The sequence below is a fragment of the Bison bison genome, unplaced genomic scaffold (genome assembly GCF_000754665.1).
Source record: "Bison bison bison isolate TAMUID 2011002044 unplaced genomic scaffold, Bison_UMD1.0 scf7180017864108, whole genome shotgun sequence".
Taxonomy (NCBI): Eukaryota; Metazoa; Chordata; class Mammalia; order Artiodactyla; family Bovidae; genus Bison; species Bison bison.
In genome coordinates this window covers 7,108,074-7,115,393 of record NW_011494680.1, presented here as the reverse complement: position 1 = coordinate 7,115,393, position 7,320 = coordinate 7,108,074, and the positions used below count along the sequence as shown (strand labels likewise).

The 7,320-nt window shown below is 41.7% G+C and overlaps 1 pseudogene; it reads left to right on the top strand.

The window, feature by feature from the left end:
* LOC104987915 overlaps window positions 1-1,123 on the top strand; it is a 21,263-nt pseudogene extending 20,140 nt beyond the window's left edge.
* The last annotated feature ends 6,197 nt before the right edge of the window (window positions 1,124-7,320 follow it).

The following is a 7,320-nucleotide window of genomic DNA, read 5'->3' as shown; positions in this document are numbered from 1 at the left end:
CCGGAGGAGCAGTAGCTTTGCCTAAGCGTGATCTCGAAGATAGGAGGCGCCTTCAGTACTGGTGAAGATGACAATGAGCTGATAGACAATCTGAAGGAGGCTCAAAGCTGGTGGTGCAGGCTTTCCGAGCTATTGACCATGCAGACTATTACCTCAAAGAATTTAGAGAACGCACATGGCGTGGAAGCACAGCAACATCCACCTCTCTGCTCCGTGCATCTCTTTGGAGCTGATGGAGTCCCTCGACCTGCAGCCTGGCCTCTCCTTCTTGAATCTGGGCAGCGGCACTGGGTACCTCAGCTCCATAGTGGGGCTCATTGTCGGCCTCTTGGGTGTGAACCACGCGGTGGAACTCCATTCAGATGTGACAGAGTACGCAAAGCAGAAGCTGGACTTCTTTATCAGGACAAGTGACAGCTTCGACAAGTTTGACTTCTCTGAACCCTCCTTCGTTACTGGCAATGGCCTGGAGATTTCTCTGGATTGTTGTCAGTATGACTAGGTGGACTGCAGGCCAGGCGTGCAGAGGGAGCAGGAGCAGTACACGAAGAGTCTCCTCAAGGTTGGGGGCATCCTGGTCCTGCTGCTGCAAGAGAAACGACGGAGATTAACGCGCACTGGCCCTGCCGCTTGGGAAACCAAGAAGCAGGTTTCTTGGCTGTCTCCTCTGCTCTGCTGCTCTAGCCCTGCCAGTCAGTCAGGGAAGCCGAGGCTCGTCCAGTTACGTGACACCCCTGGCAGTTCACAGTCTCCAGGACCTGGCCCACACCGCCATCCGGGGCACCATTAAGAAGATCGTTCACCAGGAAGAAGGGAACAGAAACGGGAAACAGACTGAAGAACACTCCCAGGTTTAAACAAAGGCGAGTTTGCCGCTGCCAAGTGGAAACGCTTGTCTTTTTGCACAAAGAGGTCTTTGCCAGTCCGATCTCCAACCCCACTGATGACAATGGCTCTGGAGACCTGGAGGAGGAGTGGTGGGAAAGAAGAGGTGACCACCCCGCCAGAGGCCAAGCCTGGGACCCCGGTGAACTTCCTGAACCTCTCTTCCTCAGAGAAGGTCCTGAGCCTCCCTCTGCCAGATCCCCTGATTTACTACCTGCTTTATTACAGAGTAAAGTAGGTCTGGTCCAGGGAGGAGGCCCAGCCTGCCTGGAGCACCACCCGTGCAGGTGCACTGGGGAAGCAGGGGCTCGGCTCTGCATCCCCTGTCCTTGACTGTCCTCTAGGACACTCCTGCCTCTGTCTGATTTCTGTGAACATAGTCTACTAGGTAAGATGCAAGAGAGAATGTTTTCTCAAATGGGCGCGTGCCCCTGGAGGAGGCGCTGACTTCCGGCTCTCAGGAAACACTGAGGTCTGTGTGCGAAGGTGGCTGGGAGACTGTTCCTTACGCCAGGTACGCATGTCTGCATCAGAAAGGAAAACTGAAATTGAAATTAACCTGTCTTGCTTATAAAATGTGAGACAGAAAGCACAGGTTTCTACGTGTATAAAATCTTTTCTGAGTGGGACACGCTGATGTCCAGGTTTGAATTTTACAGTATCTGCCTCCTAATTACTGGCACTGAGTTTCACTAAATCTTCACTATCTGGAGCGGGGAGACACAGAAAAGCTCCCTTATTTTAAGTAAAATAACGAAATCTTACATGAGTTGTCAATTGTAATTTAGAAAAAGAAAAAACTGATTGGGGGAGGAATGAAAGTATGAAGTGACAGAAGAATTCCACGGAACTTTTTGTGCCACCTTCATTACCTTTAGAAGGATCGGTGTTGAGTAATACCCTCAAAGAAAATCCTGAAGAAGCATATCAGTGTTGTGTGTAAGAAAGAAGCTACATTGCTTGTACTGCAGTGACAGAGATGATCATCGGTTCAGCTTTGAGTTGATGGTGTCTGAGGCTCCATCCTCAGAGCAGGTGGAAGGAGCTGGCCATAGGAAGTGGACTGGGATGCTGGGGTTGGCCCGTGGAGTTTTCTTTTCAGTTGTCCATTTTTCTGCAATCACATTACAGTACTGACTCATAGATTTTATCTTTTGTAATTCTGGAGAAAAAGATTTGTTAGTTTTGGAATTTTTCTTAAGAGCAAACATAAATGATCCGTAGCTCTATTGCACCAGAGTGGTTTTACTCACAGTGGTATGTGCAGTCCGTCTTCTCCAGGCCTGGGTGTTGAGAGTTTCCTGTCTTATCACATCCTGGGTCTCCATGCGAGGCCATTTTGTTAGGTGGCAGGATGTTTACAGGTGACACTGCTTCTTCTGAAACATTGGTTCTTGTCAAACTTTTCAATTTTATCCAAAGGCTAGTATGAAATGTTAATAGTAAATCCAAAATCAGAGTGCTGATGGAAGATTAATCATTCAGATTTTATGATTAATTTTATCCCTTAGCTTCCCAAGCGTTGCTGAGTTCAGTGCCTTTGTGGTTTCACTAACTTCATTGAGTTCTATTATTTTTTCCATTTATGCTTTTTTTAAAATTAACGGAATCATTTTATCACAGAATACTGTGTGCATGAGCAGCTGGGGAAATGTGGGCAGTGCCCTGAATTGGTACAGTTAAGCTATTGTAAAGAAGGTTTCTTCATGGCTTTGCTTACCTGCCTTTCACTGGAAGTCAAGCCTCATTCTCTCTCTCAGAGACAGAATCATGAGGTGAACTTACTTGCTAAGGCTTCTATTTGCAGATCTAATTGACCCTATTCTAACTGACTTGTAGAGACTTCTGCAACACATGGACATTTTTGGACATAATGTTAAGTAAGTGATATCTGAAATCTGTTATTATTAGATGGCGTGACTACATTTTTTTTTCTATCATTGTATATGTGTTTCCCTATTTTTCAACCACGTTTGCCTTTATGCTGGATTGTAAAAACTCTTCACAATGCATAAGACATTATTTTCCCCTATATATATTAACCTTTTTCTAACATTCCTAACATTTCAACAGTATATGAACTGAGAACTTCAAGATGTTCAAGCTGGATTTAGAAAAGACCGAGGAACCAGAGATCAAATCGCCAACATCTGTTGGATCATCAAAAAAGCAAGAGTTCCAAAAAGACTGCTGCTGCTAAGTCGCTTCAGTCGTGTCCGACTCTGTGCGACCCCACAGACGGCAGCCCACCAGCCGTCCCTGGGATTCTCCAGGCAAGAACACTGGAGTGGGTTGCCATTTCCTTCTCCAATGCATGAAAGTGAAAAGTGAAAGTGAAGTCGCGCAGTCGTGTCCGACCCTCAGCGACCCCATGTACTGAAGTCCCCCAGGCTCCTCCGTCCATGGGATTTTCCAGGCAAGAGTACTGGAGTGGGGTGCCATCACCTTCTCCGAAAAAGACGTCTACTTCTGCAGTCTTGATGTACTCCTTTCCCAATTTGAAACCAGTCCATTGTTCCATGTCTGGTTCTAACTGTTGCTTCTTGACCTGCATATAGATTTCTCAGGAGGCAGGTAAGGTGGTCTGGTATTCCCAACTCTTTAAGAATTTTCCACAGTTTGTTGTGATCCATACAGTCAAAGGCTTTGGCATAATTAATAAAGCAGAAAAAGACGTCTACTTCTGCTTTATTAATTATGTCAAAGCCTTTGACATAATTAATACTCCAATACTTTGGCAACCTGATGTGAACAACTGACTGATTGGAAAATACCCTGATGCCGGGAAAGATCGAAGGCAGGAGGATAAGGGGATGACAGAAGATGAGATGGTTGGATGGCATCACCAACTCTACGGACATGAGTTTGAGTAAGCTCTGAGAGTTGGTGATGGACAGGGAAGCATGGCGTGCTGCAGTCCGTGGAGTTGCAGAGTCGGACACGACTGAGTGACTGAACTGAACTGAACATTTTGTATTTGCATGTTGGTTTGTGACTTTTACACCAGAATCTGGTTAAATATATATATATATATATATATATATATATATATATGAGAGTATATGATATGTGAAATAATTTGGTGTGGATCTATATTATAAACATAAAGGGGAATCATCAGTGAGCTTCCCTGTGTATGAGTATATTTTTCTAGAGTTCAGTATGAGGCACTGCTTTCTTTTTTAAAAAACAGATGAATTATATAGTCTGTGTTGTCTGCAAGCTCTACATTGTAAACCATAGACATTGGCTGACTTTTATGTTTTGATTAGTCTGTAATTTTATATGTGATTTTTGTTTTGAAAGTAGTTAAGCCATAGACATGCAAAACAAATAACAAATTTATAAATATTAAGTATGTCATATAGATATCTTCTGTGTACTTAATATTTTTGCCAGTCTGGAGCTTTCAGGAAATTAATGCAATAAATAGGAAACAAAGACTTTAATGAGCTGATATACAAAAGATATCAATAAAGATATTTAAGACACACACACACACACAAGAAGACTCATAACTTCAGCGTACAAAGGTTCACTTTTCTCCAAAATAAGGAGTCCAGAGAAAGATATGAAAAGTTGGTGTGATGGCTATATAGACATGAGGCACCAGGCTTGTAACATCATTTTTACATAGCATCATTCTTGCATCCTTCTCAGCATCATTCTTTATACAGCATCATTCTTAGCACCAGTCTTCGTGTGATTCTTTGCATCATTCTTAGTGTTATTATTTATACATCAGCCAGAGTGATCTTTGTTTTCTTTTTAAACTAAAATACACTTTATTGAGATGCATTTGTTTTTCTCTAATATCCTTTTTCTACATCAAAATCCCTTCCATAATGTTATATTTTATTTAATCACTGTGTCTTCTTAAGCCTAAGAAGACTTTGCCAATTTCTCAGGTATTTGGTAAAAGGTCCCTCAGTTTGTGTTTGTCTGGTGTCTTTTCAAGGTTAGCCTGGGGTTTTGTGTTTGGGAGAGGAAGCTGACAGAGGGAAGTGCAATTCTCAATACATTATGTGTAACTTATGTTCCAGCAACAGGATTTATCGTAAACGATGTTGACCCTGATCTCCTAGCTAGGGGGTGTTTACTGGTTTCTCCACTGAAATGTTAACTCCCTCCCTTCTCCTTCACACTGTATTTTGGGAGGCAGATTACCACAGATGCAGACCACAGTTCAAGGATCCCACCTCCTTGTGGGAGGGCATATCTATATAAATATTTAGGTATTCTCTATGGGCTGCTTTTGCTTCTAGATCATTTCAGTGGGCAGGGCTAGGATATAAGCCTGTGTATTAATTGTGTGTGTGTGTACATATTCCATTAGTACCTACATCAAGCTGATGGTTCAACTATGTCCTGACTTCAAGCCAGGCATCCATGGTTCATTCTATCCAGCCCCCTTGTTTATCTCTCCATAGCCATCTTCTAAATACAAAACTCAGAAAATTCCTCTTCTCTGTTTGAAATCTATGGGCCTTCTCACCTTAGGATAAAAATTCAAACTCATACCTCTGGTTGACAAGGTCTTGTGCTACACAAATGTGCTGAATTCATCATTTATTTTCTTAACGATTAAAAACCATCTTTACTATCTGTGGGAGAGTAAAGAGATTCCCCATAGTCATTTCTTATATAATATAATCATATAATAATCATATAATAAGCACTATGTTCATTTGTTTGAACTGCACATTTAAAGCCAAATGTATTTTGTTAATATTTAATCAATTAACATTTAGTCAATTATTATCAATCACACTGGTGTTGTATTAATGTAAAAATAAAATAATATTAAATTTGAAGTAAAGTTTCTCAAACATTTGGAATCAGTTAGTCATGTTTTTTCAACACAAGAGACAACAAATTTAAGAAAAAAGCTGTTTTGTTGTTGTTGTTCAGTTGCTAAGTCTTGTCCAACTCTTTGCAACCCCATGGACTGCAGCATACTGGAGTTTCCTGTCCTTCACTATCTCCCAGAGTTTGCTCAAGTTCATGTCCACTGAGTTGGTGATGCCATCCAACCATCTCATCCTCTGTTTCCTCCTTCTCTTCCTGCCCTCAATCTTTTCCAGCATCAGAGTCTTTTCTAATGAGTCGGCTCTTCACATCAAGTGGCCAAAGGCTTGGAGCTTCAGCTTCAGCATCAGTCCTTCCAATGAATACCTTTAGGATAGACTGGTTTGATCTCCTTGCAGTCCAAGGGACTCTCAAGAGTCTTCTCCAACACCGCAGTTCAAAAGCATCAATTTCATGTGTGTATGTGTATGTGCCCCCACACACAGTCATATCAGGAAGCTATACAATGGCAGTTCTTGACACTCATATCTACATCAAGCTCAAGAGAGGGCTTGAACAATAAATAAGGTTTAATGTGTCATTAGTTTCTCTAACAAATCTTTATGAGGATGACATTTCTAATTCAGAGTTACATTTTTAGGAAGAGAATGCTGGGACCTTTGTTAAACAGGGAACAGGAAAGTGGAATCTCAGAATTGCCTTTGAAAACTTTGAAGACATTTTTCAGGTTAGATAAATAAATAAAACCTAAAAGTTGGAAGTTTAAAATTTAAGCTTGGAAAAGGCAAATAAAGGATTTCCTATCTTTCCTTTGGTTTTGTTCACCCCTGGAATACATTTCTGATTCTCTATTGTTGAATTTAGATGTGGTTTTTAAAAGACATAATAAGTGGGTAGATGGACATGAGTTTGAGCAAGCTTTGGGAGTTGGTGATGGACAGGAAATCCTGGTATGCTGCAGTCCTTGGGGTTACAAAGAGTCGGACATGACGGAATGACTGAACTGAACTGAACTAATAAGTTGGTAAAACTCATTTATTCAACTGGCAAGATTTTCCACTGTTTATTTTTTAAGAAATGACGATAGCACTCAATATTGGAAAAAAAAAATGTCATCTCAGGACTAAGTGAGAGAGTCAGGCTTTTCAATGTAATACAATATGCTAAACTATGCAATTTAAGAAATCAAGTCACTCATTTTGATAATGTAAGTGTGCGTTTGTTCCCTGGGCAGAGAACATACCTAACTGTTGACGCTATGGCCATTCCTGGATGTGACTGATGAACAGCTGATGGTTGTGTCCGTGACTCACCAACTTCATATGCGTCACTGCCTCTTTCAACCATAAAGTGTGTTGTGACCAGTTGTCTATGAATAAACAGTCTGAAGACTGGCACTAAGGCATTTTCTTGCTGTATTTATGGTGATTCCAAACCACAGTTTCAGCCTCCTCCATGACACATGAAAAAGTCGCTCGATAAGTAAAACACCTTTCTCACGCAACAAAAAGCAGAGTCAGTGCCCTTCCTGAAATTGTTCTGTTCTCGTGTGTATGCTGAGAGCTGGTCCAGCTTCGCCTGGCTTCTTCCAGAGGCCTGAGTACAATCACTCTTCTACTAATTGCA